A 16,234-nucleotide genomic window follows, 5' to 3' on the forward strand; every position below is an offset into this window, starting at 1 on the left:
AGAAAGGATTCATTGTTCTAGATGCCATTAAGAACATTCATGATTCCATGGAAGGAGGTCAAAATGTCAACATTAACAGGAGTTTGGAAGAATTTGATTCCATCCCTCATGGATGATTTTGAGAGGTTCAAGACTTCAGTGGAGCAAGTCACTGCAGATGTGGTAGAAAAAGCAAGAGAACTAGAATTAGAAGTAGAGCCTGACGATGTGACTGCATTGCTGTAATCTCATGATAAACCTGAATGGATGAGGAGTTGCTTCTTATGGATGGGCAAAGAAATTGGTGTGGCATGTACTCCTGGTGAAGATACCATGAACATTGTTGAAATGACAGCAAGGGATTTAGAATACTACATAAAATTAGTTTATAAAGCAACAGCAGGGTTTGAGAGGATCGAATCTAATTTTGAAAGAAGTTCTACTAGGGGTAACATGTTACCAAACAGCATTGCAGGCTACAGAAAAATCTTTCGTCAAAACAATAGTCAATTGATGTGGCAAACTTCATTATTCTTTTATTTTAAGAAATTGCCACAGCCACCCAAACCTTCAACAACCACCACCTTGATCAGTCAGCCACCATCCATGTTGAGGTAAAACCCTTCATCAACAAGAGCATTATGACTCACTGAAGGTCCAGATGATTGTTAGCATTTTTCTACAATAAAGTATTGTTAATTAAGGTATGTATGGCATTTAAGACATGATGCTATCACACACTTAATAGACTACAGTATAGTGTAAGCATAACTTTTATGCACTGCGGAACTTAAGAAAAATTGTGTGACTTGCTTTATTGCAGTATGTGCATTACTGTGGTGGTTTGGAACCAAACTTGCATTATTTCCAAGGTATACCTTCAACAACAAAAAGACAAAACCAACAAAAGAGAAAATTTTAATTAAATTATGGTACATCCACTCAGAAGAATATTCCGCAATCATTAAAAATGATAGTAGGCCAGGCAGGGTGGCTCACATCTGTAATCCCAGCACTTTGGGAGGCCGAGGCAGGCAGATCACAAGGTCAAGAGATCGAGACCATCCTGGCCAACATGGTGAAACCCTGTCTCTACTAAAAATACAAAAATTAGCTGGGCGTGGTGGCACGTGCCTTTAGTCCCAGCTACTCGGAAGGCTGAGGCAGGAGAATTGCTTGAACCCAGGAGGCGGAGGTTGCAGTGAGCCGAGATCGCGCCATGGCACTCCAGTCTGGGGACAGAGCAAGACTCCATCTCAAAAAAAAAAAAGAAGATAGTAAAGGTAATACTGAAACATGGATAAAATTCTTATGCTGTAGCCAGATAGTAAACTATTAATATATGTATAGCATGATGTATCAATCAGGGCTCTCCAGATACATAGAACCTATAGAAGATATAGCTATATATTGATATATAGATATATATAGAAAGGAATACATATATATGATTTATGCATATGAAGAGTTATATATAAATAGAATATAAACATCCTATAGAAGTTTTATATTCATAAATCCTATAAATAAGAGAGAGATATATAGATAAAGACATTTATTATAATGTATTATCTCACATAATAGGAAGGCTGAGAAGTCCCATAATCTATCATCTGTAAGCTGGAGACTCAGGAAAGTCAGTGGTGTAATTTGAAGACCTGAGAGCCAGAGAGCTGAGGGTGTAGATTCCAGTCCAAGTCTGAAGTTCTGAGAATGAGGAGCAGCAAGGGGAAGGGAAGGTTGATGTGGTAGCTGAAGCAGTCGGGAAGAATTAATTCAAGCTTCCTTCAACTTTTTGTTCTATTCAGGCCTTCAGCAGACTAGATGATGCCCACTTACACTGGAAAGAGCCATCTGCTTTACTCAGTTTGCCGATTCAAATGCTAATCTCTCCCAGAAACACTCTCAAAGACATACCCAGAAATCATATTTAACCAAAATATCTGGACATCCCTTAGTGCAATCAAGTTCCATATTTATTTTGCCTTTCCATATTTATTTTGCCTATCCATTCCATATTTATTTTGCCTTCAGTAAGCACCTCAGTTGGTCAGCATTCTTTACTTGGTGGAATGACCCAAACCTTTATTCCTAAGGGGTCTGGGTCATTAGTAGTCTGGCCCAGATTTAATTGTTGTTGTATTTCTTCCAATACATCAAGTTGGCACATAAAATTAATAATCACAAGTCCACTCCTAATTGATTTCCCTCCTCCCCACATTTTCTTAAACCATACTTAATATTCAAATTAAAATCATAACAAAGTCATAATTCTGCCTAACATAATACAACTATCCTGCATACAACCAAAAATGCATTAGCCCCTTCCCCAGAAAAGGGGAAGAAGGCAAAGCACTTGAGTGAAGTTTACTCTTCCCCTTGATTTCCCTGAACTAAAATACTCTGATATAAAATTAACAGTACTTAAACACTATGACATAGAGTTAATACATGTTACATTACATGATAAGGGAATAAGAGAGGAAAGGAAACAAAGATATTTGCTTAGGTAGTTGCATAGACACAAATGTATTCATAACAAACTAAGAAATATTTATGACAATTAGCCCTTGTTTTTATAACTGGTCACATGGTCATAGCTGGCATTTATAATTACCTTCATCTACCATCCATTCCATATTTATTTTGCCTTCAGTAAGCACCTCAGTTGGTCGTGGTTCTTTACTTGGTGAAATGACCCAAACCTTTATTCCTAAGGGGTCTGGGTCATTAGTAGTCTGGCCTGGATTGAACTGTTGTTGTTTCAAAAATTCAAATTGTTGAATTTTCTATTGACCTTAATGACAGGGCATGGTAATACCAAAAGATGCCTACAGGATCTCCTGTATTCCAAACATACTCTTCCTTACCTCCATTGTAGAGTAGTAGTCCAATTCCTCCTTAATAGTCAGGATCAGTCACCCCAGCCAGCACCACAACTCTTCTTTGCCTGTAGATTCAGAGGAATGAGGAGCCTAAAGTGGCTGGGAAGCAGTCTTAACTTACAGTTCAATGGAATCATTGTTTTGTCTCCTAGTGAAAGGGGTCCCCCCATTGGAACTAAGACCTTCAACCAGCAGAGCATGAAGTCATAGGAACAGGAAACAAAGTTTTACTAGTAGATCACTAAGGGTAATTAGTAATAGTGTCACTCCTATTTTCACCCCTTTATTACTGAACCCTTGAATCCTGGCTATGGGAGAAACACCACCATATATTGGGTGCCGATTCAAAGCATGTACAGCTTTGTGGAGGACCTTATCCCAGTCCTGCAAGGTATCACCACCTAGTTGCCAACGTAACTAAGCTTCAAAAGACCATTCCACAGGTCTATCAAGCCAGGTGCTTCAGGATGGTGAAAAACTTGGTAAGATTAGTGAATTCCATAAGCATGGGCCCATTGCCACACTTTTTTGCTGTGAAGTGAGTTGCTTGATCAGAAGCAATGCTGTGTAAAATATAGGACAGTGGACAGAGCATTGTGTAAGTCCACAGATGGTAGTTTTGGCAGAAGCATGACACTCATGGAAGGCAAATCCATATCCAGAGTAAGTGACTATTTCAGTAAGAAGAAAAACTGCTTCTTCCATTATGGAAGCTGTCCAGTGTAACGAATCTGTCATCAGGTACCTAGCTGATCACCTTGGGCAATGCTGCCATATCAGGGATTCAGTGTTCATCACAGCTGATGGCAGATTCAGCACACAGCCATGGCCATAGGCATGTCAGCCTTGGTGTGTAGCAATCCATGTTGCTAAGCTCATGTATAACTTCCATCCCTGCCTCCATAGCCACTTTGTTAATTATCCCACTGAGTGATGACATGGGTGGTTGGAGAAAGAGGCTAACTGGTATTCACAGAATGGGTTACCCTCTCCATTTGATTATTAAAATTTTCCTCTGCTAGGGTCAGCTATTGTTGAACATTCATACAGGACACAAATATCTTCACTTAGTTTTTCATTCAGAGAGGACTACCCACAGACCTCTTCCCAAAATATCCTTGTCATCAATTTCCCAATTATGTTCCTTCCAAGTCCCCAACCATAGAGCCACATCATTGGCCACAGCCCAATAATCAATATATAATTACACATCTGGACAATTCCTTTCAGTCAAAGTGAACAACCATGTGCACCGCTCAAAGTTCTGCTCACTGGTAGGCTTTCCCTTCACCACTATCCTTCATTGATAACCCAAACAAGGGCGTAGTGCTGCAGCTGTCTACTTTCAGGTGTTGCCTGCATATTATACAGAACCATCTGTACACTAGGCCTGAGTCTTCTCTTCCTCTGTTAACTAATTGTAGGTAACTGCCCATGAGGCCTTAAGTGCAGGCTAGGAGAGAGAAGGCAATGTAACAGGAGAGAGGACCATGGGCATTTAGACCACTTCTTCATGTACCTTACTGTTTATTCGGGGCCTGCTCAGGTCCAATCACATATATACCACATCTATTTGATAATAAGTGCTCTGCTGTGTGTGTCGAACTTTATGGCTCAGGGGGTCAGACAGCAACCAGTTTGTGATGAACACCTCAGGTCACATGGTAACTTGGTGGCCCATCATTAAGCATTTAGTCTCTAAGGCCCAGTAGCAGGTCAGGAGCTGTTTCTCAATAAGAGAGTAGTTATCTGTGGAGGGTGACAGGACTTTGCTCCAAAACCCTATGCCTGCATGGTGATTCACCTATAGAGATCTACCAAAGTCTCCAAACAGCATCCCTATCTGCCACTGACCCTTCAAGCACCGTTAGATCCACTGGATCATATGGCCCAAATGGCAGGGCAGCTTACATAGCAGCCTGGACCTGTTGCGGAGCCTTCTCTTATTCTGGGTCCTACTCAAAACAAGTAGCTTTTGGGGTCACTGGGTAAATGGGCCAGAGTAACACACCCAAATAAGGAATATTTTGCCTCTAAAATTCAAAATGGTCTACAAGGCATTGTGCCTATTTTCTGGTTGCAGGAGGAGCCAAATGCAGTAACTTATCCTTCATTTTAGAAGGGATATCTTGACCCCACACCACTGAACCCCTAGAGATTTTACTAATGTAGAAGGCCCCTGAATTTTTGTCAGATTTATTTCCCACCTCCTGGCACAAAAGAAGTCTTACTGATAAGCCTAAAGTAATTGCTACTTCTCACCCACTAGTTCCAATTAGCACAATATCATCAATGTGATGGACCAGTTTGGATATCTTATGGAAGGGAAAAGCAATCAAGATCTCTGTGAACTAAATTACGACATAGGCAAAAATAACAGATGCTAGTTAAGGCGGTGGAGAAAAGGAAACACATACACACTGTTGGTGGGAATGTAAATTCGTTCAGCCACTGTACAAAGCAGTTTGGAGATTTCTCAAAGAACTTAGAACCACCATTCAACCCAGTAAATCCCTTTACAAGGTATATACCCAAAGGAAAATAAAGCATTCTACCAAAAAGACATATGCATGCATATGTTCATTGCAGCACTATTCACAATAGCGAAGACATAGAATCAACCTGGATGCCCATCAATGGTGGATGCATAAAGAAAATATGGCACATATACACCATGAAATACTACACAGCCATTAAAAAAATAAAATCCTTTCCTTTGCAGGAACATGGATGCAGCTGGAGGCCATTATCCTAAGTAAATTAATGTACAAACAGAAAAATACTGCATATTCTCACTTGTAAGTGGGAGCTAAACATTTGGTACACATGGACACAAAAATGAGAACAATAGATACTAGGGTCTATAAGAGGTGGAAGCAGAAAAGGGGACAAAGGTTGGGTACTATGCTCACTATCTGGGTGATGGGTTCATTCACATTCATACCCGAAACCTCAGCATCACATAATATGCCCATGTAACAAACCTGCACATGTACCCCCAAATCTAAAAGAAATGTTGAAATTATTTGAAAAATAATAATTAATTAATTAAGTTTTGACATAGGACTGAAGAGATGATATGCCTGTGAGGTATAATAGTGAAGGTATATTGCTGGCCTTGCCAGCTGAAGGCACACAGTTTCTGGTGAGCCTTATGGGCAAGGATGGAAAAAAGAGAATTTTTCAGGTTGATAGTTGCATATCAAGTATAGGGGATGTGTTAATTTGTTCAAGCAATGAAACCACATCTAGTAGAGCAACTGCAATTGGAGTCACCACCTGATCAAGCCTATGACAATCCACTGCCATTCTCCAAAATACACCTGCTTTCTGCATGGGCCAAATAAGCAAGGTGAATGTAGATGTGGTGGCAGCCACCAACCTTGAATCCTTTAAGTCCCTGATGGTGGCACTAATCTCAGCAATCCCTCCAGGACTGTAGTATTGCTTTTGTTTTACTAATTTCCTAGGTAGATACAGTTCAAGTGGCTTCATACTTGGCTGTTTCCACCATAGTAGTACCCAGTCTGTAAGTTCAGGGAACCGAAATGGAGATTTTTCCAGCTGCTGAGCATGTCTATTCCAATTATGCATTCCAGAACTGGGCAAATAAACACAAGATGAATTCAGGGACCTACTGGACCCACTGTAAGATGGACATGAGCTAAAACTCCACTGATCACCTGACCTCCATAAGCCCCTATCTGACTGGTAGGCCACAGTGACATTTTGGGTCTCCTGGAATTGGTGTCAGTTCAGAACCAGTGTTCGGTAGTTCCTGGAAGATCTGATTATTTCCTTTTCCTCAATATACAGCTATTGTTGTAAAAGGCCATGGGTCACTTTGTGGAAGCTGGGAGAAAGATTAATAGTACAAATTTCTGATAGTGTACAAGGCCCTTCCTCAAATGGACCACACCTTTCCTTCATTCAAGTGGTTCTGGTTCTACAAACTGGCTTAAGTCTGGAAATTGACGAAGGAGCCATCACTCTCTGTTTTTATTATTAAAATTAGACTTTTGTTCAATTGACCCAGAACTATCCTGCTTATACAGATCAAGTAAGAATTTAGTACCATTCTTATCTATTTTGCTTCTAGAAAAACCATGATTAACTAACCAAAACCATTGGTCTGGGTGAGTCACGTTATTTTGCTGCTGTGACTCTGCTGTCCATTATGGTAGCCATGCTCACCTTTGGCAACTGAGTCCTGCTACTTGGCCCCTGCTACCTGGCACCCAATTATTCCTATTGCATTTAGGTTTCCAAATTCAGTAGCTACAGTTTTCACTGTAAGGTCTGGCCTACAAAGAAGAGTGATCACAGAGCTCTTTAAAGATGTCAGCACTCCCCTCATACATTTATTTCTCACAGTATTGGTGAAAGGTATGTCTTCTGGACCCTCCCAGTGTGGGTGAGTAGGTCTTAAATGATAAATTCACTCTCATATTTCAATCTCCCTAAGACTTTTAATTCCTTTCTGTACATTAAACCAAGGCAGATCTGGCATTTCCAGTTCTCTCACTGTGGGTCACCTTTTTGTCCATGTGTCAGCCAATCAAACAAATAAAATACTAAAGTCTTTTCAGACTCCATGAGCTTCAATATTAAATGCAGAATCTCTGCTTAGTGAGCCTATAAATTCTGCCTGATCCAACTTTATGTTCCTTTCACCATTATCCCACATCCTTAGTATCCATTCCCACACAAGTTCCCCAGATTTCTGCTTATATAAATTGGAAAATTCAAGTAGTTCTTTTGGAGTTTAGTCCACCTTTTCATGGGTCATACTTTGTACCTCAAGTTTAGGGGCCTGTTATGACTTAACTGTAGTTATAAGCCTAGAAGCAAAGAGGGGTGGTGGGATAGTGGGTCCTGAAGAGAGTCAGCAGTGTCTTGGATGGCAACTGCCTCAGGAGAGGCCATTCATTTCCTCAGGCAATGCAAGGTTACTCCCTTCAGATGGGCACGGAAAGGCCAATATTACTGGGGGTAGAGAGGTTGATACCACTGGGGACAGGGATGCTCCTGCTACTAGGCATAGGGAGGTCACTTCTACTGGGGGTGAGGAGATCACTTCCTTTGAGAATGGGGGGAGGGCTGCTCCCACTGGTGGTGAGGAGACTTCTTCCCCTAACACAGAAGTTTCACCAAAATTTAAGGGTTAAATGTCCCCAGCTTCATCCGGGTCTTCCCATACACCTCCATTCCAACTTACAGAATCCCATTCTTCCCCAGCCAATGCCCTCACGTTAACAGTAGACACCCAGCAAAGCTAGGAACTCAGTGCAAGTTGAAATTCAGCAAGAGGCAGAATATGTTTGATTTTCAGCAATCTTATCCCTGTAGCTACAGGAGATAAGGGTCTTCTTTGGGGCACACATAAAAAGCCTTCAAGAGCTTTGAAGAGAGTAGTGGTTCTCCCAGCACGGAGTTTGACATCTGAGAACAGACAGACTGCCTCCTCAAGTGGGTCCCTGACCCCTGAGTAGCCTAACTGGGAGGTATCTCCCAGTAGGGGCCGACTGACACCTCATATGGCTGGGTGCCCCTCTGAGACGAAGCTTCCAGAGGAAGGATTAGGCAGCAACATTTGCTGTTCTGCAATATTTGCTGTTCTGCAACCTCCACTGGTAATACCCAGGCAAACAGGGTCTGGAGTGGACCTCCAGCAAACTCTAACAGATCTGAAGCTGAGGGTCCTGACTGTTAGAAGGAAAACTAACAAACAGAAAGGACAGTCACACCAAAATCCCATCTGTACATCACCATCATCAAAGACCAAAGGTAGATAAAACCACAAAGATGGGGAGAAACCAGAGCAGAAAAGCTGAAAATTCTAAAAACCAGGGTGCCTCTTCTCCTCCAAAGGAACACAGCTCCTCGCCAGCATCAGAACAAAACTGGACGGAGAAGGACTTTCACAAGTTGAGAGAAGAAGGCTTCAGACGATCAGTAACAACAAACTTCTCCGAGCTAAAGGAGGATGTTTGAACTCATCACAAAGAAACTAAAAATCTTGAAAAAAGATTAGATGAATGACTAACTAGAATAAATAGTGTAGAGAAGACCCTAAATGACCTGATGGAGCTGAAAACCATGGCACAAGAACTATGTGATGCATGCACAAGCTTCAGTAGCCAATTTGATCAAGTGGAAGAAAGGGTATCAGTGATTGAAGATCAAATGAATGAAATGAAGCTAGAAGAGAAGTTTAGAGAAAAAATAGTAAAAAAAATGAACAAAGCCTCCAAGAAATATGGGACTATGAGAAAAGACCAAATCTACGTCTGATTGGTGTGCCTGAAAGTGATGGGGAGAATGAAATCGAGTTGGAAAATGCTCTTCAGGATATCATCCAGGAGAACTTCCCCAACCTAGCAAGGCAGGCCAACATTCAAATTCAGGAAATACAGAGAATGCCACGAAGATACTCCTCAAGAAGAGTAACTCCAAGACACATAATTGTCAGATTCACCAAAGTTGAAATGAAGCAAAAAATGTTAAGGGAAGCCAGAGAGAAAGGTCGGGTTACCCACAAAGGGAAGCCCATCAGACTAACAGCAGATTTCTCAGCAGAAACTCTACAAGCCAGAAGAGAGTGGGGGCCAATATTCAATATTCTTAAAGAAAAGAATTTCAACCCAGAATTTCATATCCAGCCAAACTAAGCTTCATAAGTGAAGGAGAAATAAAATCCTTTACAGAGAAGCAAATGCTGAGAGATTTTGTCACCACCAGCCTGACTCAAAAGAGCTCCTGAAGGAAGCACCAAACGTGGAAAGGAACAACTGGTACCAGCCACTGCAAAAACATGCCAAATTATAAAGACCATCAATGCTAGGAAGAAACTGCATCAACTAACAAGCAAAATAGCCAGCTAACATCATAATGACAGGATCAATTCACACATAACAATATTAACCTTAAATGTAAATGGGCTAAATGCCCCAATTAAAAGACATAGAATGGCAAATTGGATAAAGAGTCAAGAACCATCAGTGTGCTGTATTCAGGAGGCCCATCTCATGTGCAGAGACACACATAGGCTCAAAATAAAGGGATGAAGAAAGATCTACCAAGCAAATGGAAAACAAAAAAAAGCAGGGGTTGCAATCCTAGTCTCTGATAAAACAGACTTTAAACCAACAAAGATCAAAACAGACAAAGAAGGCCACTACAGAATGGTAAAGGGATCAACTCAACAAGAAGACCTAACTATCCTAAATATATAGATACCCAATACAGGAGCACCCAGATTCATAAAGCAAGTCCTTAGAGACCTAAAAAGACACTTAGACTCCCTCACAATAATAATGGGAGAATTAACCACCACACTGTCAACGTTAGACAGATCAACAAGACAGAAAGTTAACAAGGATATCCAGGAATTGAACTCAGTTCTGCATCAAACGGACCTAATAGACAACTACAGAATGTTCCACCCCAAATCTTCTCAGCACCACATTACACTTATTCCAAAATTGACCACTTAGTTGGAGGTAAAGCACTCCTCAGCAATGTAAAAGAACAGAAATTATAACAAACTGTCTCTCAGACCACAGGGCAATCAAACTAGAACTCAGGATTAAGAAACTCACTCAAAACCACTCAACTACATGGAAACTGAACAACCTGCTCCTTAATGACTACTGGGTACATAACAAAATGAAGGCAGAAATAAAGACGTTCCTTGAAACCAATGAGAACAAAGACACAACATACCAGAATCTCTGGGACACATTTAAACCAGTGTGTAGATGGAAATTTACAGTATTATATGCCCACAAAAGAAAGCAGGAAAGATCTAAAATTGACACCCTAATATCACAATTAAAAGAACTAGAGAAGCAAGAGTAAACACACTCAAAAGCTAGCAGAAGGCAAGAAATAACTAAGATCAGAGCAGAACTGAAGGCCATAGACACACAAAAAACCCTTCAAAAAAATCAATGAATCCAGGAGCTGGTTTTTTAAAAGATCGATAGACTGCTAGCAAGACTAACAAAGAAGAAAAGAAAGAAGAATCAAATAGATGCAATAAAAAATGATAAGGGGGATATCACCACCGATACCATAGAAATACAAACTACCATCAGAGAATACTATAAACACCTCTATGCAAATAAACTAGAAAATCTAGAAGAAATTGATAAATTCCTGGACACATACACCCTCCCAAGACGAAACCAGGAAGAAGTGGAATCCCTGAATAGACCGATAACTGGCTCTGAAATTGAGGCAATAATTAATAGCGTACTAACCAAAAAAAGTCCAGGACCAGACGGATTCACAGCCGAATTCTACCAGAGGTACAAGGAGGAGCTGGTACCATTCCTTCTGAAACTATTCCAATCAATAGAAAAGGAGGGAATCCTTCCTAATTCATTTTATGAGGCCAACATCATCCTGATACCAAAGATTGGCAGACACAACAAAAAAAAGAGAATTTTAGACCAAAATCCCTGATGAACATCGATGCAAAAATCCTCAGTAAAATACTGACAAACTGAATCCAGCAGCACATCAAAAAGCTTATCCATCACGATCAAGTTGGCTTCATCCCTGGGATGCAAGGCTGGTTCAACATATGCAAATCAATAGATGTAATCCATCATATAAACAGAACCAAAGACTAAAACCACATGATTATCTCAATAGATGCAGAAAAGGCCTTTGAGAAAATTCAACAGCCCTTCATTCTAAAAACTCTCAATAAACTAGGTATTGATGGGATGTATCTCAAAATAGTAAGAGCTATGTATGACAAACCCACAGCCAATATCATACTGAATGGGCAAAAACTGGAAGCATTCCCTTTGAAAACTGGCGCAAGACAGGGATGCCCTCTCTCACCACTCCTATTCAACATAGGGTTGGAAATTCTGACCAGGGCAATAAGGCAGGAGAAAAAAATAAAGGGTATTCAGTTAGGAGAAGAGGAAGTCAAATTGTCCCTGTTTACAGATGACATGACTGTATATTTAGAAAACTCCATCGTCTAAGCCCAAAATCTCCTGAAGCCGATAAGCAACTTCAGCAAAGTCTCAGGATACAAAATCAAGGTGCAAAACTCACAAGCATTCCGACATACCAACAACAGTCAGAGAGCCAAATCATGAGTGAACTCCCATTTGCAATTGCTTCAAAGAGAATAAAATATCTAGGAATCCAGCTTACAAGGGATGTGAAGGACCTCTTCAAGGAGAACTACAAACCACTCCTCAAGGAAATAAGAGAGGACACAAACAAATGGAAGAACATTCCATGCTCATGGATAGGAAGAATCAATATCATGAAAATGGCCATATTGCCCAAGGTAATTTATAGATTCAATGCCATCCCCATTAAGCTACCAATGACTTTCCTCACAGAATTGGAAAAAACTACTTTAAAGTTCATATGGAACCAAAAAAAGAGCCTGCATTGGCAAGACAATCCTAGGCCAAAAGAACAAAGCTGGAGGCATCATGCTACTTGACTTCAAATTATACTATAAGGCTACAGTAACCAAAACAGCATGGTACTGGTACCAAAACAGAAATATAGACCAATGGAACAGAACAGAGCCCTCAGAAATAATACCACACATCTAAAACCACCTGATCTTTGACAAACCTGACAAAAGCAAGAAATGGGGAAAGGAATCCCTATTTAATAAATGGTGTTGGGAAAACTGGCTAGCCATATGTAGAAAGCTGAAACTGGATCCCTCCCTTACAGCTTATACAAAAATTAATTCAAGATGGATTAAAGACTTAAATGTTAGACCTAAAACCATAAAAAACCCTAGAAGAAAACCTGGGCAATACCCATCAGGACATAGGCATGGGCAAGGACTTCATGACTAAAACACCAAAAGCAACAGCAACAAAAGCCAAAATTGACAAATGGGATCTAATTAAACTAAAGAGCTTCTGCACAGCAAAAGAAACTACCATCAGAGTGAACAGGCAACCTACAGTATGGGAGAAAATTTTTGCAATCTACACAGTTGACAAAGAGCTAATATCCAGAACCTATAAAGAACTCAATCAAATTTACAGGAAAAAAACAAACAATCCCATCAAAAAGTGGGCAAAGGATAAGAACAGACATTTCTCAAAAGAAGACATTCATACAGCCAACAGACACATGAAAAAATGTTCATCATCACTCGCCATCAGAGAAATGTAAATCAAAACCACAATGAGATACCATCTCACACCAATTAGAATGATGATCATTAAAAAGTCAGGAAACAACAGGTGCTGGAGAGGATGTGGAGAAATAGGAACGCTTTTACACTGTTGGTGGGACTGTAAACTAGTTCAGCCATTGTGAAAGACAGTGTGGCGATTCCTCAAGGATCTAGAACTAGAAATACCATTTGGCCCAGCAATCCCACTACTGGGTATATACCCAAAGGATTATAAATCAAGCTGCTACAAAGACACATGCACATGTATGTTTATTGCAGCACTATTCACAATAGCAAAGATTTGGAACCAACCCAAATGTCCATCAATGATAGACTGGATTAAGAAAATGTGGCACATATACACTGTGGAATACTATGCAGCCATAAAAAAAGGATGAGTTCATGTCCTTTGTAGGGACATGGATGAAGCTGGAAACCATCATTCTGAGCAAAGTATTGCAAGGATAGAAAACCAAACACCGCATGTTATCATTCATAGGTGGAAATTGAACAATGAAAACACTTGGACACAGGATGGGGAACATCACACACTGGGGCCTGTCGTGGGGTGAGGGGAGTGGGGAGGGATAGCATTAGGAGATATACCTAATGTAAATGACTAGTTAATGGGTGCAGCACACCAACATGTCACGTGTATACATATGTAACAAACCTGCATATTGCACATGTACCCTAGAACTTAAAGTATAATAATAAAAAAAGCCTTCAAGTTGTTTATGGAGCTTTGGTTGAGAATATGAGTCACGGAGCCCATGCTTTTCTTTCATCACTTTGTCCAAGGAGATTAGGACCAACCAGGCAACCTTATTATATTTGTTAGCTGTCAAAAATCTCCCCAAAATGTTCCAAATGTATGTACAACTCACCTAGTTCCTTTCTTTTTATAAGTGGTTGACTTGGAGTATCCAATGCAGACTTTTTTGTGTATCTCCATTGCCAGACCATGCATGAACTATCAATGCTCTCTTTACTACTGGAAATAGAGTTATTAGCATCTTTAAATCTAACCAGATTTAAGAGCCAATCTTAAAACTCCAGAACCAATTCAGAAACTCATCCTTAGAATTCTGTTCCTCTAGAATCACTCTTGGTACAAAAATCTGTATTAGTCAAGAGTTCTTCAGAAAAATAGAACCAAAAGGATGGAGATACATATAAAGAGAGAGAGATTTACATATTATATCTGTTATATCTCTAGATATCTACCTATATTAGATAGATAGATAGATAGATAGATAGATAGATAGATAGATAGATAGATAGATATAAAGAGATTTACTATAAGATATTGGCTTATGTGATTATGAAGGCTTAGAAGTTCCATGGTCTGCCATCTGAAAGCTGGTGACCCAAGAAAGCCAGTAGTGTGGTTTGAAGACCTGAAAGCCAGAGAGTTGATGGTGTAGATTCCAGTCCAAGTCTGAAGGCCTGAGAACCAGGAGCACCAAGGGCAGCAGATCAACATCCTAACTCAAGCATTTTTGTTCTGTTTTGGTCCTCAACGGATTAGATGATGCCCACCCACATCAGGGGCAGCTATCTGCTTTATTCAGTTCACCAATTCAAATGCCAATTTCTTCTAGAAACACCACAACAGGCACATCCAAAAATAATGTTTAACCATAATATACGGGCATCTCTTAGTCCAGTCTAGTTAGCACATAAAATTATCACATATGATTTTCATTATGTTTGATAAAATGTTTATTTTTTAATTATTAAAATTTTAAGAATGATTGAGATACAAAATTAAGGTTTTTTTCTCTTTTTTTTCCATTTCAAAACTGTCTTTTTTAAAATGTAGACTTAAATAATACTGTTCACTACCCTGTCTGCATGACAGGCTTAGCTTGAAGAGTAAATGTGACTATGATGTGCATGGAAGCACTCTGAAAACTCTCACATAACAATATGATGTCAGGTGGTATTTCATGGAGAGTTACATACAGACCCACATATGCACTAAATGGCACTTCTGTGTAGTTTTCCCCACATTTTCACATCAGGACACAAACAGAAAATGATAATAATTGTCAACACACTAAGAAAAACACGTAAGTTGCTTGCAGCCAGAACAATTTTCCAGAGCTCTGGCCACTGCCAGCCCTGCCCTACCTGAGGATAAGAAGACTAGTATTTCTGCATACCAGATGAGAATCTCTGTTCTATTGGCCCAACACTTCCCTTTACCCCCATCTCCCCCATAGGAATTGACTCAGAGCAAGAGGACAGCTTCAATTCCCTATGATTTCATCTCCAGCCCAACCAATCAGCACTCTCGACTCTGATCTTCCCCTACCCACCAAATTATCCTTAAAAACTCTGATCCCCAAATGATCAGGGATACTGATTTAAGTAATAATAAAACTCTGGTCTCCCACAAATAATAATAATGATAATAATAATAATAATAATAATAATAATAGTAATAATACAGGCCAAGAAATGTAGAATCCCAAGATCCAACACTGTGTGACTCTAGATATTTTACTTCACCTCTCATTTACAAACAGAAATATTTGTAAATATTTCTTTTCTTCCTGGCCTTAGAGAGTAAAGTAAGGATCAAGTGCTTTGTTTAGAAACAAAAAAAGGTAAGGACACATGATAGATGCTATTATTCTCTCCACATTTAAACCCTAGGTAGAAGCATTGACAACAGGGAGACTAGAAGGCAGTATGTTTTCAAATAGTACACATATGCTGCTCTTTTATTCTGCAAGTATTTACTGAGTGCTCCCTGCTTGCAAAATACTGTGCTAAGGTGCTAGGTGCTGAGAATAGAAAATTCTTATTCTCCTAAGAAAATATCTATTTTATTTTATTTTTTTGCTATAGCAACAAGTAATCCCCTCTGCCAGTTTTCAATACATTCTTTAGTCAGTGATACTTTGTACTAGTAATGCTTCTGAAAGCTAACCCATAAGTGATAGGCTAATGCCTCAGAATGTCAACCAATCAATAGTAGACACGAACCAGTAACCATGTTTCTATAGCTAAGGTTACAGTCTCTCCCTTTCTGGGTGGTGGCCTCTACACCATGGCCTTTGGAAGGTCTCATAGTGTGAGGGACTTTTGCTTAACCCTGCAAACCTGTCAAAGTGGCACCTAAATAAAACTTGTTGTGTGCTACTGCCGCCTTGTGGTCATATATTTTATTTTGACCAGC

At 39.9% G+C, this 16,234-nt stretch overlaps 1 long non-coding RNA gene across 1 annotated transcript in view; it reads right to left on the reverse strand.

Annotated features, from left to right (window-relative positions):
- Positions 1–1,205: 1,205 nt before the first annotated feature.
- The window catches only part of LOC114669768 (uncharacterized), a 77,714-nt gene continuing 62,685 nt past the window's right edge, over positions 1,206–16,234 (reverse strand). The window contains exon 3 of the long non-coding RNA XR_001442099.3: positions 1,206–2,929. This is a non-coding gene — a long non-coding RNA (uncharacterized LOC114669768). The remainder of the gene's footprint in view (positions 2,930–16,234) is intronic.

This window comes from Macaca mulatta, chromosome X (genome assembly GCF_049350105.2).
Source record: "Macaca mulatta isolate MMU2019108-1 chromosome X, T2T-MMU8v2.0, whole genome shotgun sequence".
NCBI lineage: Eukaryota > Metazoa > Chordata > Mammalia > Primates > Cercopithecidae > Macaca > Macaca mulatta.